The sequence below is a fragment of the Suncus etruscus genome, chromosome 5 (genome assembly GCF_024139225.1).
Source record: "Suncus etruscus isolate mSunEtr1 chromosome 5, mSunEtr1.pri.cur, whole genome shotgun sequence".
NCBI classification, from domain to species: Eukaryota; Metazoa; Chordata; class Mammalia; order Eulipotyphla; family Soricidae; genus Suncus; species Suncus etruscus.
Genome location: NC_064852.1, coordinates 22,796,698 through 22,815,868, shown reverse-complemented (window position 1 = coordinate 22,815,868; position 19,171 = coordinate 22,796,698). Strand labels below are relative to the sequence as shown.

Here is a 19,171-nt window from a genome sequence, read left to right as displayed (position 1 = left end):
AACCAGGGGTCCTCAAACTTTTTAAACAGGCCAGTTCACTGTCCTTCAGACTGTTGGAGGGCCAGATTATTGTAAAAACAAAAATTATGAACAAATTTCTATGCACACTGCATATATCTTATTTAGAAGTGAAGAAACAAAATGGGAATAAATACAATATGTGGCCCGAGGGCCGTAGTTTGAAGACCCCTGCCCTAAACTAAGCCTGTGTGTTCAGCCCCCCAGCTTCAAGTAGGTGTTCTGGGGCAGTTTTAGGGTTTGGAGGGGCCACACTCCATGGGTACTCAGAGGTTACTCTTGACTCTGCACTCAGGAATCACTGCTGACGGTGCTCAGGGGATCAAGGATATGACCATATGGGATGCTGGCAATCCAACTCAGGTTGGCTGCATCGAAGGCACCCTCCCAGCTATGCTATCACTCCAGTCCCAGGTTAGGGCATTTCTCATTCTGCCTGACTGCAATGTGATGGATGCAGTGTCTCTGAGCCTGTCCCAGTCTTGGCCGCCTCGCCTCCACCCTGCCCTGCACTCTGACCATGACTTTCTCGGCAGAGAAGTGAGGCAGCCACTTCCCTATTTATCCTGACCTGAATCCCTGAATTAGCTCCTCGAAGTGCAGGTCAATCCAGATTGACTGGTGATTAGGTGGTGGCCCCCACCCCTAGCTCTACTGTGGCATGTACCACCCTGAGACATGTTCCCTGTAAGTGGGTGACTTCTAAGATCCCATTCTGGTGTTGCTTCTATAAGAAGGGAAAGCAGAAAAGGAAGAAGGGACCAGGTGGCACCCAGCATCCTCCCCATAGGGAATGGGCTTGCAGGCGAGAGAGATGGAACACTGGAACTCAGAAGTGACCAGCTGGGCAGTGGCCGGTGTCTCCAGTTTCCTCATGCTGCGTTTCCTCAACCATCATTGTCCAGGGCCCAGCATGGCAGCTCAGAGGGACAGAAAACAGGGTCTACATATAAGGTTGCCAGAGAGCAAGGACTGTGTGCAAGGAGGGCCTGTCTTGAACCCATGCAGTTCGTGGCCCCTGACACTGCCAGCTGTGATTTTCCCAGAAAAGGCTGTTTCCTGCCGTTGTCCCCAGCTCTTTTTGCCGGCTGATCAATTTCTGCTGTATCACATGGCTTTAATCACATCAGTGACAAATTTAACTTACTTCCTAAGCTTATTTTACCTTGAATGTATGTTTGAAGGTATGACAGTTGGTCCTCACTAAATTCTACAGTTCCAGGTTTTGTAATGGATGGAATACCTACCAATCTTCCTTTCTATGCATGACCTTGCATAAGTTTTTTTTGCCATAAATATTCTATATTGGGTATGTATCTGCAGTTCCTTCATCCTTTGCTTCCCTGTGTTGAGACAGTGGGTTGTTAAGGGGGGACTTACTGGGACTGGTTACAATGGGTCCTTTGGGTCAGGAGATTTTTGCTTGGAGGCCACAACTGGTGGTACTCAGGACTTACTCCTAGGTCTATCAATGCTCAGGGATCACTCCTGGTGTGGGGCTCAAGGAACTATATTGGATGTTGGGGATGGAGCTTGGATCAGTTGCACGCAAGGCAAGTTAATGCCTTACCCACTGTACTATTGCTCTGGTTTCCTGGGAGATCTGGTTCCCTTGACATTCATCAAGATTATATGGGGGGGCGGGGGGCTTGGTTTCTTGCCATCCTTTTATGCCCTGGGTACATGGCAATGTTTCCTCCTCACTCAACTGGCAGCTGAGCAGGTGAGCTTGTTTTACCCCTGGAGTGCTTTCAGGTATGGGAGAGGGATCCTGGTGCCCTGCCTGTGGGGGAGCCCAGTGTGCTGACCCAGAGTCGCTGTGTCCTCTAGGGCAAGATTGCTCTGTAACCTCATTAAACTTTTCTCCTCTGGTGCACATAACCTGGTTTTGGGAAACGCATCTTGATGCCTGTGAACTTTGAGGAGTCTCTGCTCAAATTGAGCATTCTTTGGGCCCATACAGTGGTCCCCACTGATCCCCCTCATCACATTCCTCCAGCAGGGTGCTCAGGTCAGTACCTGGAGTCACAGTGTCTGTGCTTTGGTTGGTAGAACCAACCTTGACTGCATTTAAGTTTGAGTAGGATTCATCCAGAAGAATAGGAAGAATAGGAAGCAATACACTGCATTTCGAGACATCTATTCATCATTTTAGCACTAAGTGTTCTGAGGACCTTTGGGACTCAGATATAGGATAGCAGATAAGGAACTTCCTTATTTGCCCCCCTTTGATCCCTGGCATCATGTGTTTCTTCCCTAAGCACCCCCCAGAGGTCACTCCTGAGCACAGAACCAGGAGTAAGCACTAAGCACCACTGGATATGACCCCACTCACCTAAATAAAATAATAAACTTTTTTTTTAATTTTTGGACAATACCTGACCTGGCTCTGCACTCAGAAATCACTCCTGACATGCTTGGGAGACCGTATGGGATGCCGGAAATCAAACCCAGGCCCGTCCTGGGTCAGTCACATGCAAGACAAACGCCTTACCCGCTGTGCTATCACTCCAGCCTCAATAAACATGTTTTTCTGATTCAAGATAAGGCTTTATGGTTTTCTATAAAGACATTGAGCCTTGGCCTGGAGGATGGTACAGCTGTTAGGATGCTTGCCTTGCACATGCCTAGCCTGGATTCTGTTCTCAGCATCCCATATGGTACCCTTCTCAGCCCCACCAGAAGTGGTTCCTGAGAGCAGATCCAGGAGTAACCCCTCCCTGAGCATTGCTGGATAACCCCCAAAAGAGACACTGAACTTTGCAGGAGACCTAGTGTATGATTTGGAATTTTTTTCTACTGAATTAAAGGAGGTGATTGGGGGGGGGGCAAGGGGGTAAATTAAAGGGTTGATTTGTTTGTTTGGGGGCTACACCTGGCAGTTCTCTTTACTTACTTTTGGCTCTGCACTCAGGGATCACTCCCGGAAGGCTCACGGGATCATATGCAGCACTGGGATTGAACCCAGGTCTACCACATGCAAGGCCGGCATCCTCCCTGCTGTGCTATTTCCTGGTCCCAGAGGAGATAAGTTTGTTAAGTCTGTCTAGCATGAAAAAAAAAAAAAATCTGTTCATTGTTACGACTCTTAAGTACTGAAAAGTAATACAAGAAATCATTTACCACCGAATTCTCTCCCAGGTGCGCATGCATGGTCACGGGCCCCGGGTGAGGCAGGAGCTAGCTTCCCTTTGTCAGAAGTTCAGACAAATTCATCCACCACGAGCGGCCCTTCCATCTTGAAAGGTGGTTTCCTTCCACGCCAAGGGAATTGATGAGCTGATGAGCAGGGAGAGGGTTGCCTCATATTTTAATGCCAGCAGTAGCGGTACTCACCTCCAAGAACACGGCCGGCAAAGTTGGTGGTAGCAAGGAGTAGTTGCCATAATTGACAAATAATACCCCTCATAAATACTGCCAGTCTCTTCAATTAGTTTTCATCTCAAATCTGGGCTCCAAAATGATGGCCTGTCAACTGACAATGAATGGCAAAAATTAATAAATTGTCTTCTAAATAGAACGGACACTTAAGAAAAATTGGGCAGCCAATTTAGCCCAGCATGAAGCGGGGGGAAACCCTTTGTCCTGACACCGGCCGCTAATGTTGTCTCCGCTTTTATTAATGGGGCTCGGCGGCCGCTGACAGTTTTGTCGCTATTGGCAACTTTGTTCATTAAAATTAAAGGCAGCATCAAATTCCATTAGCCGTTCTCTGGGCACCTTGCATTCGCTTATACATATTGTTTCTTTTATTAACTCCCTCCACAGCCCTGGAGAAGTTTGAAGAGAAGTTTGGTAGGGGGGCCGGATTATTTGCCGAGGGCAGAGAACCCGTTTTGTATGCTCAGAAAAAAATGCCAAAGAGGGGTACCCACACCATGAAATATAGAAATCTCTTTCGCCTTTCAGATTTCCAGAAAGAGGCCTTGGGTGGGCTGGGTCTGCCAGGTGTGATGAACCCCACGCATGAACCCCTCATTATTGCTCTTGTATGTCAGTCCCACTTGTGAGCTTCATTTCTAGCTGTAGTTTCACAGCCTACGAAGCACCAAGAAACTCACTTTGGTCAGGAAATGTCTTCAAATTCTTTTCACTCGATTGGCACAACCAACGTTAGTGGGCCAGAGTGCTAATATAAGCACAGAGGGCACTTGCCTTGCATTTGGCCAACCCAAGTTTGGTCCCTGGCATCTGATATGAGAACCCCTGAGTACCACCAGGAATAATCCCTGAGCCCAGATCCAGGAGTAAATTTTGAGCACTGCCAAACACACCGAAATCACATAAAAATAAAGTTGTATAGTGTATTATGCTTAAAATTTAGCCAGTGCATAGCCGATAAGGTATTTGCCTTGCATGCGGCCAACCAGGTTTGATCCCCAGCATTACATCCAATTCCCCAAGCACCTCCAGCAATAATCCCCAAGCACAGAACCAGAAGTAAATCCTGTGCATCACTAGGTTCATCCTAAAAAGCCAAAACAAACAAATAAACAACAAACTTCACTCTTCCGAGTGGGCATGGAAGGCAACTTGGGTAGCAAATTCTGAGGTCGTGTGGGGCAGCAAATATGAGAGTGTCTGGAATATCACCCCAGAGCAGAGCCATGAGGGGATCTGATGCTGGGGTCTCTAATCTCAGATTATCCCTTTCCCCATGTGATCTCCTAAGTGTGCCTGTCTTTTGGGGCTCTTCCACATGGTACTCAGGGATATGGCGTCCCCTCCCAGAGTTTCTCGGCCAGTCAGGTTAGTACTGATACTATATTCAACACAGGGCTGTGGTGCTGCTCAGGCCCTGCCGTACCCCCAGGATGCTGGAGAGACCCATGTGGTGCTGAGGATTGAACCCAGGTTGACCTTCTGTTCCCTGGCACCTCCTGCCAGCTTCTCATACCTCAGAAGAAGCTGAATTTGTTGAGGGAGATGCTCCATTCTTTATGTTTGTTTGTTATGTTTTTTTTGAGGGGGGGCATATGTGGCAGTATGAGACTGCACTCGGGAATCACACCTGGCAGTGCTTGGGGGACCAGATGAGATGTTGGGAATCAAACCTGAGTCAGCCACATACAAGGCAAGTGCCCGCCCCATTGTGCTATTGTTTCAACCCCATCCTCTCCCTTCTTTTCCTTACACTTTTTTTCCTTTCAACCTGTGTCTGATGGCATTGAGCAAGCACGCCTCCAATTTGGAAATGTTGGGTGTCAGGTACAGGACAGAGCCATCCCCGCTGAGCCCCAGAGAACTTGCTCTGAGCTTCCTTGCTGGGGCCGGAAAGGGAGAGATACCCTGAGTCCAGCTTGAAAACAGCGTGGCAGGATCTCCATGTCCTCCTGGAACTCAAATTATACCCACGACTTAATTTTTCTGCTCACAGAGACCTGGGGTCCTGTCCCAGTGTATGTGTGTGTGTGGGGGGGGGGGGAGAGGCATCCCTACAGCTTTTAGGATGGAATGGATGCCAATTCCTATCTATCTTCTCTCTTACAGATGTGTTTTGGGGTTTTTTTGTTTGTTTATTTTTGGGGGCCACACCTGGCAATGCTCCGGGCTTACTCCTGACCCTGTACTCAGGGATCAATCCTGACTGGGATTGACTCAGGGGACCATGAAGTGTTAGGGATCAAGCCCAGATTCTCCATGCAAGGCAAACACCCTACCCGCTTGACTGTCACTCCAGCCCATTGCTTTCTCTTCTAAGATGGCAGGGGTGGGATCCAGGACCTGGAGATTACCTGGGTCATGGTTGAGTCCCCTAAACATGCCCTCTTGGAGCTGGTCATGGTTCCAGCCCCTCAGCTCGAACCAGGCACAAGGCATTTTTGCTCTTGTCGCTGCCTGTTTTTTTTTTTTTTCCTAATACATATTTCTGACATTTTAATAGGGAAGTGAATCAATCATGAGCCCCATGAAGATTCTGCTCTGCAGCCTTCATTTTGAGCACTTAAATAATTAAATGAAGAACAACATGTCAACTTGGCTTTCAATTGGTTGTGCTTGAAAAATCACCTGTTCTGAGACGTGGGGTATGGCACAGTTGAAAGGCCCCAAGTTCCATCCTTGACACTTCACGTGAAGGTCCTCAGCACCACTGGGGGCCACCATCACCACACTGGCGGACTTTGCCTCTCTGGCTGAGCATTTCCAGGACTGTGACCCTATTATCAGAATTTTCTTTTTATTTTATTTATTTTACTTTTTATTTTATTTTATTTTATTTTATTTTATTTTATTTTACCACACTAGTGGTGCTCAGGGGTAACTTCTGGCTCTGCACTCAAAAATCCCTCCTGGCAGGCTTTGGTGACCACATGGGATACAGAGGATTGAACCCAGTCAGCCCTATGGCAAGGCAAATGCCATCCCCTCTGTGCTATCTCTCTGGCTCCTCCTTTTATTTCAAATATTTAATAACTTCACTTTCCGAAGAACCACGATCACTCAGAGTTGCAGCCTTGTCATGCAGGCCCACTTGTCTGCATTGGCCCCAGAGCCACTGAGGCCAGAATTTTCTTAAAGTAAATTTGGAGGTCGTGGGAGAGATAATACAGCAGATAAGGCATTACTTTGCATATGACTGACCTGGGGTCATATGACCTGGCACCCCATTTGGTCCCTTGAGTCCTGCCTGGAGTGGTCCCTGAGCTCAGAGCCAGGAGCAAACCATGAGCACTGCTGGGTGTAATATTTTTTCTCTGTATTCTCTCAAATTGCTGCAATGCAAGTGGGTGCAGATTCAACACTGTTGTGGGCCTGTTTGGAGGAACAACCTAAAGCCCCTCCAGGCCCCCGAAGGCCCCTCTCCCCTCTGTGGAGTCCCCCGCCCCATCCCATACCGCACCCAGCAAGGAGACAATTGTTACTTCATGGCTGAAGCCGCTAATATGTTACAGTAAATGGGGCATGAAATACAGTGCTTTATAGATAGTAGATACTAAGTGACTCTTGTATGGAAACAACAAGGCCATTTTTAACTTGCTGACACAATATTTGCAGTGTTTCATCATTAACTTGTCCTGATTAACAATCAGCTTCTCCCTGGGGCCTGAATATGGTGAATCGTTGGATGTGTGGACCGACCCTTCCATCCCGTCCCTCACCGGGGTCATCCCCACCCATGGGAATGATTCTAGGGATCAGTTTTTAGAATCTAAGCCCATCCCCATGGCGCTGAATCACTGGCACCATCAGAATTGGCTCCAGCTGGAGCAATAGCACAGTTTGGGTAGTACATTTGCCATGCATGCAACTGACCCAGGACTGACCCTGGGTTTGATCCCCAGCATCCCATATGGACCCCTGAGTCTCCCAGGAGTGATTTGTGAGTACAGAGCCAGGAGTAACCCCTGAGCACCACCCAGTGTGACCCAAAAACAAAAAAACAAAAAAACAAAAAAACAAAAAAAAAAAAAGAAAAGGAAAAGAATTGGCTCCACTACTGCTAGGTGTTGGTACGGGGTGGGGAAGACACTGACAGCATTTTCATTGCAGGTCTTCAGTGTTTGGCCCATGTACACAGTCCCACATATCTACTTCCCACATATCACACTCATATCTACATGGGGTGACTCTCAGACAGAATCCACAGGAAGGACTGGAACCTGACAGGCCAGGACTTAGCTGTAGTACACAGCCCAGTGTACATAGCATCTGGCTTCCATCCCGACCCAACAAACATAACCAAAGCTTTCAGGACACGCTGCCTGTCTTTATCTCAGATGAAGCACAACTTAGAAATGATCATTTTAGGGGGCGGAGTGATAGTATAGCAGGTAGGCTTTTTCCTTGCACGAGGCCGACCTGGGTTTGACCTAAGCATCCAGTATCATTCCCCAAGCCTGCTGGGAGCGATTTCTGAGTACAGAGCCAAGAGTAACCTGTGAGTGCCACCAGGTGCGACCCAAAAAAACAAAAATAAAAATAAAAAAAAGATGATTTGGGGTGAAAGAGAAGAGCTTTGTTTTTGTTTTTGTTTTGGGGCCACACCCAAGTGTTGATCAGGAGTTAGTCCTGGCTCCGCATTCAGGAATCTTTCCTGGCAGTGCTCAGGGGACCTTATGGGCAGCCTGGGATCAAAATCCAGTCAGTTACAAATTCCAGTCAGCCACGTCCAAGGCTGTTGCCCTCCCTGCGGTGCTATCACTCTGGCCCTCAGAGTTTGGGTTGAGCATAAGCTTTGTTTGCATGCTGGAGAGATGGGTTTGATCCCCAATAGCATGGTCTCCTGAGCTACTAGGAATGACCCCTGGACATAGAGGTGGAAGTAGCCTCTGAACAGCACCAGGTATGGCCCAGAAAAAAAAATAGAAGAAAGAAATGACCATTTGGGCCCTGCCCCACTGGGTTACCTTGGATCTTTTGTTCAGTAAAAGCTAGGAACAGTGCAACATTGTCTGGAATCTGGGTCTGGCAGGTAGCAAGTGGCCATGCCTGAGAAGACACCAGCCCTAACCCAAGTGTCAAGGGCACCCATTCCATTGTTCTAGGAAGTTTCCTAGAAAAACTCCAGTTAGAGTCCCCAGGTATCTCAGAGTATCAGAGCGATGGTTGTTACGGTGTCTTTGGAGAGAAAGTATCCGTGAAAGGTAACATGCAGGGATGGGGATGACTCAATTTAGTGGCACGAAGCTGTGGATTCAATTCTTAGAGCCGCCTGCATGCCTGCTGCCACCAGTGCCTAGTACTGAGGCCAAGAGTGTGAACCCCGGGGCCGGAGAGATAGCATGGAGGTAAAGCGTTTGCCTTTCATGCAGGAGGTCATCGGTTCGAATCCCGGCGTCCCATATGGTCCCCCGTGCCTGCCAGGAGCAATTTCTGAGCCTGGAGCCAGGAATAACCCCTGAGCACTGCCGGGTGTGACCCAAAAAAAACAAAAAAACAAAAAAACAAAAAAAGAGTGTGAACCCCAGATAGAGCGGCAGTAACTGCACTATCTGAGAGAAGGCAAGAGGGAAACTAAGCACAGGGTTGCACTTGGAATGTTTGAGTCAGGACTGACTCTAAGGTTTCCTTCTTTTTTTTTTTTACTAGTGAAATGGGAGTAGGGGTCACCTAGAGATGCTCAGAGGGTCTTGCAGCACTGGACATCAACCCATATCTCTTTCCTGCTCCTCCCTGGAGCCATTTCCCTGGCCCTCTATGTTTTGTGTTGGTTTAAGTCCACGATGTGCCACCAGTGTGATACCAGTGAACCTCAGGCCATTAGTGCTTCCTACTCTCAAGGTGAGGTAGACACCAGTCTCTCGCTTGCAGCAGAAACAGGTCTGCATACACAGTCCTGGGAGGGGGGCAATAGAGGGTCAGACAGGAGCAACCAGCCCACACTGTCTTCCATTCTGCTGCCTTTGATCTCAGCTGCTGAAACTCAGGGCCAGGTTGAGTTATCTCCCACTCCCAAGCTCATAGCAGGGGCCACAGAAGGAGGCCCCCAACCAAAGCCAGGTCCCAGGCGGAGACTTGGTCTGTGCTCTGCATCCTGGGTTAGCTCATTCTTGCCCACAAATCTCACTGGGGGACTGTTTCCCTGTCAAACTTGCCAGCAGTGTGGGGTATACATGCAGGCAGTTTCTACTAGGGGGAGCTAACCCGGAACCCTTCTCCAGGGTCTGTGACCTAAAACCATTTTACTGTGTGCTGGAGGAAACTTTGCTTCACTCAGTGATTCCCTTAGTCTGCTTCCAGGAAATCAGGGGGCCACATGATACAGGAGCAATGTCACAGTAAGGCTGTTGGCTGGCCAGCTGAGAACTAACAAGTGTGGCCCACGGACCTGGCCTGGCCACCCTTCCTTTCCTTTCCTATATCCATATCATATGACAAAGCCAGCACCAAGGTTCATTCTTGTTTTTCCTGCCATCCCATCCATGTATCCCAAGGCGCATCCTCCATCCTCTCACCATTATCCCTACTCAAGGATCCACAGGGGGCGCTGAGTAAGTGGTGGGCAGAGACAGGGCCACATTGCTGGGAATGTCCCATCAGAGGGAAGTCCCACCAGTGAAGAGAAGATGCTAAGCCCCTGAAACACCTCTCCCACCCAAAAAATGTGGAATGTTCTGTTTGGGTAGGTTATTTGGGTGGGGGAGTCTGGAAATGTTCTTTCTCTCCATTTGTGTTGATATATGTGTATATGACATCAAAATATCTCTGCACTCCCAAATAATCTACACAGTCTTCATGAAAAGGAAATTTCTGGGCTAGGGAGACAGCAGAGCAGGCCAAGAACTGTTTTGCACACATAGGAAGTCCAGGTTTGATTCCTGGCACTTGCTATGAGTGATTCTGAGCATTGCCAAACTGCCAGGAGAGGAAGGGAGAGAGGGGGAGGAGGAGAAAGGAGAAAGGAGGGGCAGAGAGGATAGTTCCAGGACTAAGATGAGAAGAAACTTGGGTTTGATCCTTATCACCCCATATGATTCCCCCAAACCTTATTAATAGTGATTTCCAAATATAGAGCCAGGAGTGACTCCTAGGAACCACCAGCATAGACCCCAAAAAAAAACCAACAGAAAAAAATGTATGTATGTGTGTGGGGCGGGGATTGCTTACAGAGATGGGGGAAGAAGATTGGATTTATAAGTTCTGGTGAGCAATGAAAAGGGGATGTGTGGGCAGCCATGTCCAGGCCATGCAGATGATTTTTGTGCCTATTCTCTGGGCCCCCCAAGCCCTCCAGCTCTTCCTCCACACTCAGCACCTGCCAGTCACAGGCTTTCAGTTTCATTTGCTTAAATCTAGAGGTAGCCACAGTTTTCTCGCCCCTTACACGGGTATCCTTGTGTCGCTGCTTGGGCAGTTTGCAGTTGGTGGCAGGTTTGCCACAGTATGCAGGGCTAGGCCACACACTTTGTGCCTTTTCTCTTATAGGGAACCCAGGTGGGCACAGCACTGGTGGGCTCCGAGAGAGACCCTGGATCTTGTTTGTGGGTGCTGGACCAATGTGGATGGCAAAAGCACTTCCTGATGCAACCTAACATGTCCCCAGACCAAGGGAACACCCTTGGTGACACAGAGGTGTCACCACTGCTCAGAGCATGTGACCAGGAGATGAGACAGGGAAAGAAAAATGAAGCCACCAGGGCCAATATGACCTGGACACCTCCAAAAGAATCTGGGTACAGGAGGAGCCATTTTCCTCAGCTTCCTTTCCCTTGTTTTTCTTTGCAGGGGGGAGTCATTTGGGAGAGTTAACCCAATATTTATAGAGGTTTTGTGCCTCCCCCACCCCTCACCCTTGTTTGGTGCTTTTAGGACTGAATTGGGCAAACACCATTCAAAGCAGGTCGGATCATCCCTGTTTCTCAGAATCAACATGATTTTTCAAAAATGCAAGCAAGCCTCAAACTTTTCATTTTTATTTATTTCTTTCGTTTTTTTTTTTATTATTATTATTCCCGTTATCGTTGCTAGCCTTGTGTTTCAGTGGACATGGTGTTAAATTGGATTCTGTGTCCGTCATTATTAAAATGTGAAGTGTGTCGGTCACAAAGCTTGCATTTCGGGGCAGTTAGCTGAATAATTCCTGGCTTTATTATCCCAAATTACTGCGGTGCTCTGGAGAGGGGATCAGTTTAGCCAATTACTGCCATTTGAGCTGGATTTGTGGGTGATTAGCTCCTGGTGGAATCCAGTCCAGGCCGGCCCTTTGAAGGCCGGGCCCGTGTGATTCTCTCAGCAGTGTGGAAGGACAAGGCGCGCTAATGACAGGAAGGTCGCCGGGTGCGCTGACCTGTGTGTGGTGCGGGTTTGGGTTTCGCAAATAGGGCATCGGCAGTAACAAGCGTGTCACTCACCCCACTGCGCGTAATCGGGCCTTTATGGGGGTGTGGGGGCTGCTGACAGCTCAATTAAAGTGTAACCCTTTGTACCCAGCTCCCTGGCAGAGTCATAGAAGCAGCACTTGCCCAAGAGGGGTGGGGCGTGGGAGCTGGTTGGAGACCCCCAGATATACGCCTCAGCTCCTGTCCCCATTTTCACTGCCCCCACCCCAGGGTTCGACAAGTGGGGAGAAAAGATCCTCTGCGAGGAGCCCCTGGGTTCCTATGAAAAAGCCAGTGAGGAGAGGGCTAACATGTTGGTAGTGTTAGTGTTAGTTAGTGTTAGTTGTGCTAGTGTTTGGGGACATTATGACTGGGAATTGCCCCCCACAATCCCATCGTACAAGTTGGATGGTTTCCCCGTCCATGCCTTACTCACTTAATCTCCTTTTAAGGCTCAGCCTGAGTCTGGGGTCCCTCGTGCAGCACCTCATCACAACCCCCACCACCACCACCACCACCACCACCACCACCACCACCACCACCACCACCACCACCACCACTACCTTCATCCATGTCTCAGAGTTTAAGGGAAGGTTTCAGTCTGTTGTCAAAGTTTCCAGGCCTAGTGCTGCTAGAACCAGCCGAATTCTAGACTCTTGATTTGGGGGAGGTGAGGGGTGGTCACAAACAATGCTCAGAATTTTTTTTATTATAAAATATTTATTTAAGCACCATAATTACAAGCATGATTGTAGATGGGTTTCAGTCATAAACAGAACACCCCCCCCTTCACCAGTGCAACATTCCCACCACCCCTATCTCCCTCCTCTCAATGCTCAGAACTTACCCCGGCTTCTGAGCGTAGGGATCATTCCTGGTAGAATTTAGGGGATACTGGATACCAGGAATTGAACTGGGCCAGCTACATGCAAGGAGAGAGCGTTCCCCTTCATGCCCTATCTCCAGTCTTTGGGTTTCAGACTCTGAAGTAAGAGACAGAAGTGCCCAGTAACAGGGTGCTGGCTAGGGAAGGGGAGGCCCTCACGATGATATCAGGGTGCATTGTTTAGAAGTTATCCTGAGAGAATAAAGCGAGACCTCCATAAGAACAGGTGGGGTTGAGGATACATGTGTGATATGCTGGGCACCCCCCCCCCACTGTTCCCTCTGCTGTGAGGACCATACTGGTCCACCCCTTCCAAGGGCCCCATGTGCCCACACATGGCTGTGTACAGTTTCTGGAAGCTCAGGGAGGAAGCAGCCAGCCCATTGGACTTCCCAATGGCACTGTACCTTTTGTAGAGAGGAAGTAGGAACTGCCAAGGCTATGTGGGCAGCAGAGTGAGGGCAGGGAAAGTGTAGGGGTGCCAATTTCCAACAGCAGGCAGCTGCCAGCTACTATCTTGGTGCCTTGTCTCTCTTTCTACCAGCTCCTGCCCCGGGCACCTGACTGTGGAGAGGGGTGATGTGGGTACCCACCTTTCCTAGGGATATCCTGGGTATGAGCAAGGCAGAGAGCACCTTCTACTCACCACAGCTGCCTTTTAGGAGTCTCTGGTTTTTGATGGAATCACCAGGTGTTACAAAGATATTATGATTGCCTTATCCAATACCCGTCACACCTTCACCAGTGTCCATTTCTCTCCACCAATGTCTCCAGATTTCTCCCATGCACACACAGGATTTTTTTTTGGGGGGGAGGCCACACCCGGCGGTGCTCAGGGGTTACTCCTGGCTATCTGCTCAGAAATAGCTCCTGGCAGGCATAGGGGACCATATGGGATTCGAACCAACCACCTTAGGTCCGGGGTCGGCTGCTTGCAAGGCAAACACCGCTGTGCTATCTCTTCGGCCCCACACATAGGATTCTTGACTCGAAAAAGGAGAAGGCAGCAGACACTGTCCCTGAAGGTGCCAAGTCAGCCCCTGGCAGTGAGGACCTGGCTTGTGCTCACCTATGCTGCTGGACACACACTTCTAAGCCCCAATGCTAGAAGCATCGCCTCTGGCCAGCACCATCTTTGCATGGCCAGGAGCCGCCTAGCACAAAGCCTGAATGAGCATAGCAGGGTGGGTGGGAAGGGCACCAGACTTTCAGATGTGCAGCCGAAACCTTTACGCCATCCACTGACCACCCCACTTTTAACTGCACCCAAAGGAGCTTTGAGGGGGAGGAAGAATAAGGGAGTTTCCAGCCAATTTGGCCTCCAGCAAGCACTGTCTTAGCCCAGCTCAGAACAATGTTTGATCCAGAATAAAGTGACCAGCACAGGTAGGGTTGCTAAGCCACATCCTTGATCTCTGAGTCTCTTCCCAGCAGCCTCCAGGGGCACTGGCAACTCATACCCCTTCCCTGGAGCATCTGAACAAATCCTGAACTTCCGTTGATCTTTCAGAGCCAAGGAAGCATGTCTTTGGGAGGACACACACCCAGCTGGTGCTCCAGCCCTAAGTGACGTTTTGGGGTGGGGGGGGGGAACACACCTGGCATGATTTGTGCAGCTACTCCAGGCTCTCTGCTCTCAGCCATTCACTGTGGTGCTTAGGAGGGAACCATGGGGTGCTGAGGATCTGGACCCGGCTTCTGACATGCAGAATTTCCACTTAGCCTATTGAGCGATTCCTGCTGCCCTCTAATTGCCACTGGCATCCTCTGTCTTGAGACAAGTGGATTCCATTCTCTCACCCATTTTTGGTCCCTGAGAAGATGCCGCCTTTCTCTGGATGGAACCTCACTGCCTTGGATGGTGTGGTGACACACACACAGCCGATATATACGCCTCAGCCCACCATGCCACCATGGCACGTCCCTGTGACTAGAAGCAAAGTCAGATGTGCCTGACTGAGACCCCAGTCCCCAGCGCAGTCTGTAAATCTTTGTGGGTAAATAATTGCTATCGAGCCGCGTTTTAATATAAATTTATGAGTGGTGTTTTATCACAGCTCGGGGCTGCAGCAAGCCCTGAGTGATGGATTTCAGATTGCGCGTCCATTCGTTACGTTAACTTTGTAAGTTATTTAAAGCTTGTGCACTTAACATTGCTTTTGGCTTTCAATGACCTCTCGGGACTAGGCAGCGGATGCCCATGACTAATAAGGAGATCACAGCCAAAGCGGTGGTGCTGCTCTTTGCTCTGCCAGAGAAAAAGTTCCTTAGGGGAGGGAGTGCGCAGGTCCATGGCGTGCTGGCCTGCAGTCCTGATATTTTGCTTGCAGATCATGAAAATCTGTTTCCTTGCTGTGTCTGTACAGGCGTTAGGTGGCAGTGATTATAACCACGGCCGCCGTCTGCCGGAACAGTGGTGTCTCTGCAGAGGGCCCCACGTTGCTTAGGATGTGTACAGGGGATGATGGAGATGCTTTCCAGCTGGGCTGCTGAGTGGGGGGTACTGGTGGGGGGATAGTTATGGGATGATTTCAGGAGAGAGTATAGCCAAATCTGAGTTCAGTCCACTGAGATTCTTCCTGTGGAACTTCTTCATTGCTGCTGGCCGTTAGCCCAAACACAGCTGTGCTCAGTGCTTACTCCTGGCTCTGTGCTCTGGGATCACTTCTGTCAGGACTCAGGAGACTTTATGGGGTTCTAGTGACTAAACCTGGTATCAGCAGTGTGCAAAGCAAGCACTTTTTTTTAACTCTTGTTTCAGCCCTACTTGAACATACCTTTGCCCCATTAGTCTAGCCTAGAACAATTCCTTTAAATGTCCGTGGGTGTCCTGTGAATCCAGTTCCCGTGGATTCTCTTAGATAAAAGCCCATACACAGACAGTTGGGTCTCCCAAGGATAGCACAGGAGAGGGCTCAAGTGTGTCCCCAGGTGGTACCCTGGCTCTGCTAACCAACCCCCCCCCCTCCAGTCCAAGGCCATTGCCAACTCTCTGTTTCTACTCATGGTAGAAACGGGAGAAAGAATTATTCTGAGAGTTAAGATCATCAAGGGTTTGGAATTAGAAATAATTTCCCTGCTTGAAATACCCCATACTCTTCCAGAGCCCCTTCTCTAGCTTCATCAAACCCACCAGAATATTCCAGGGTGGGAAAATCTCTTAGTCTAGCCCAAACCTAGGACTTTCACAGCATTCCAGCAGTTTCTGTCCTAGGCCGCCCCATCCGTGCCTGCAGTCTTGCTGCCCCTCCAACTCCTGCCAGCTTCCTGAGCCAGGCTAGTGTCCCTACCTTGCTTGAGATAGCTCAGGATGCTAGGGACCTTTTTTTTATCATGTGGAATTGGGTCTGCCTTCTCCCCCAGAAGAGTGAAAGAGCCCCACAATTCTGGAAGCTGGAACCAGTGTAGACAGAGTGGTATTCCCAATTCTGGGTCAGATCAGCAAACATTTCGTGTGCCCCATCCCCCCACTGGCATGGTACATAGAGGAACATGCTCACAACACACATGTATACCTATGGACTGGCACCCCCTGCCAACCCTATGGGTTGAGCAGGTTCTCGAACCCTCCTGCTGTATTTGGGTTAGGCAAAGGCAGACACTGCAAGCCTCAGTGGAAATTTACAGCTTTTCTGACTTGTGATAAGACCCTAATAGGTTAGTTTCTTTCAGAGAGGGGGAAGGAATCTCCTCGGGTGTGCTGATGGGATACTAGGGCTATGCCTACTGGTGCTCAGGTGACCATGTGGTACTAGGGATCGAACCCAGGGTCGTCTGCCTGCTGGGTATCAGTCCTCACATCCTCATTGTGGCCTGTGTGGTGATGGAATGAACAAGTTGCCATGGGAACCAGAGCAAATGCCCATCGGGAAACTGTAACCCAGTAACCCAGCTTGACATTTGGGCCATGTGGAGCAGGCGCTAGCCAGGGCCCGAGTGGGGCGGGATGCATCCTGACACGCCACCCTGCAGCCAGGCTCCACAGGGACACACACTCAGAAACACTCAGAGTCATACCCTGACACCAGAGCCCCAGGCCACTCTGTCTGGCAAGTGGCTCAGCTGCTCTTTGCTCTGACATCCATAGGATCTCTTTGGAGTGATGTGGGGGGAGATGGGACTAACACACACCAGGGTGCTCAGCTGTCCATATGAGAAGGTTCTGGCTGCCTCACTGTAAGTCTGCCCCTTTGGGAGTGCTGGCTGCACACTGAATGAAGCACAGTGGGACCCTTCTATTTTGGGGAGGGGTCAGGAAGGACTTTGGGGCTCCAGAGTTTCTCCGTGGCTCTCTGAGATAAGCATGTGGGATGCAACTTCCTTTATAAGAAGCCCCAGAGTTAGGAACCAAGGGTGAAGGGTAGCAAACCCCCACTTGGCCCCAGCTCCCTATCTATGTGTGTTCTGGAGTAGGGGACAGGAAGCCATACAGATTCACATTCAGGACACGTAGTTCAACTTGGGGTGACTTTTCAGGCACTTTAAAATTCTGTAATTCTCTCTTGCTGCAGATGCTCTTAAGTAATCAGTGTCTGGAATAAATGTAACCCCCCCCCCAGAAAAAACAAAAAAGCAAAAGAAAATACCATTTTTAATCCAAAGATGCCATTTTCTTGGAACTTTCTCATTGAACTTGAATTTCTGATTTTGTTCAGGTCCAACAGGGCCTCTCATGACATGGAGGCATTTTGCCTGCCACCTGGGATATGGAGAGTGCAATGGATGGATGGATGGATGGATGGATGGATGGATGGATGGATGGATGGATGGACGGACGGACGGACAGATGGATGGACAGGCGAATGGATGCATTAATAAGTGAATAGGTGATGAGTGGATGCATGGGTGATGGATGAGTAGATGGATGGATTAATAGGAAGATGAAAGGAAAGGAGGGATGAACAGATGAATGGATGGAAGAAAGGGGTAGATGAGTGGATGAATAGACTGATGGATGGGTGAGTGAATGGATAGGTAGGTAGATGTACTGGGCTAATAAAATGGATGCAGAGATGCATGGGAGAATGAGAATGGAATGATGGATGAGATAGAAAAGAAAGAAGGAAGGGAGGGAGAGAAAAAGGAAAGAATGAAAGGAAGAAAAGGAAGGGAGGAAGGAAAGAAAAAATGAAGGAAGAGATGGAGGGGAGCAGAGAAGGGAGGGAAAGAAGGAAGAGATGAAAGGAGGAAGTCTGTCCTTGTTGCCTTGGTTGGTCAAAGGACAGCTCTGAGTAGAGAGGACACTCGCAGAAGTACCATGAACCAGCCAGACACACTGTGAATCTCTCTCTCTGAGTGTTTGCACACAGAGGGGCAGCTTCTTGGAACCATCAGCTCCCAGAGACAGCCCATTAGCCTGAGCACTGGGCTTTCCAGAATCCCTTCTAGAAAGGAAAATGGAAGACAAGATTGGCAGACCAGCTTGTGAAGGGAACTTAATTTCCACAGGTTACAGGGGACATAGTCCATCAGAACATTCAGAGGCTCTGTATTCCTTCATCTCTATGAGATGGCCCATCCATGTTTCTACACAAATGTATAAAACATGCTGTGTCTGGGTCTGAGATGGGCTGTGTCCTTATGTCAGTTGGCTTTGTAATGATTTTTAATAAAAGGGAGAGTGAAGAAATTGCAGTATGCAAGTTTTTATTTGTTTTCTTTGAATAATAACTGTGAATAATAACTCATAGGATTTTCACTCATGAATCCTGGCAAGCTTGAATGTCTCCTCTTTTCCCCAGAACACCACATTTCAGTGCTGGGCAGAGTCCCAGGCTGACTTGTGATCCTGAAACCATGAGGCAGAGGCTTGAGAAGCTAGAACGTGGCTGAGTCACATAATAAAGACTCTTGTGATTCTTCTCTATGTTCCCAAAATGTATTCTATTGGTGAGGACAGCAGCTGCAACAGATGCCCTAGAGAGTCTTGAACAACTTCTTCAGGGTGTCAGACACTATCTTTCAAACCTAGGGCTCTAGGAGGGACAGTTTAAGTTAGGAACCTTGCCTCAAAGAGTAGAGAAGTGAGGATAGAGAAAGGACCACTTGACACTGATAGTTGGGAATGGTCACTCTGAACAAGAACTAGGTGCTGAAAGGTGGGAAAGTGATATGTGTGATACCCCTTCAGTGACAGTATTGCAAAGAGAGAGAACAATGTCTGCCACAGAGCCTGGCAGGGGAGAGGGCATGGGGTGGGCAGGGGACATTGATGGCAGGAAATGTGCACCACTAGAAGGATGGGTGCTGGACCTTGTATGACTAAAATTCAAATTATGAACTGTGGATCTCACAGTGATTCAATTAAAGAGTTTATTTAATTTATTTTAAAAAAACAAAAACAACCTGAGGCCCTTTTGTGGGCCACAGGTGGATGGGCTAATAATGGGTATCATCCAGTCATTGTGAGTGCTTGTTATTGGACAATGAAGAGTAGCTTCTTGTCTCCTAGGTGGCTTGGGGTACAAGGCAAGAGAGAGGGAGCAAGCTGGGCCCAGGGTGTGTAGAG

At 49.0% G+C, this 19,171-nt stretch overlaps 1 protein-coding gene across 5 annotated transcripts in view; it reads left to right on the top strand.

Moving 5' to 3' along the window:
- AGAP1 (ArfGAP with GTPase domain, ankyrin repeat and PH domain 1) overlaps window positions 1-19,171 on the top strand; it is a 348,034-nt gene that overhangs the window by 167,668 nt on the left and 161,195 nt on the right. The gene's annotated exons all lie outside the window — the stretch shown is intronic.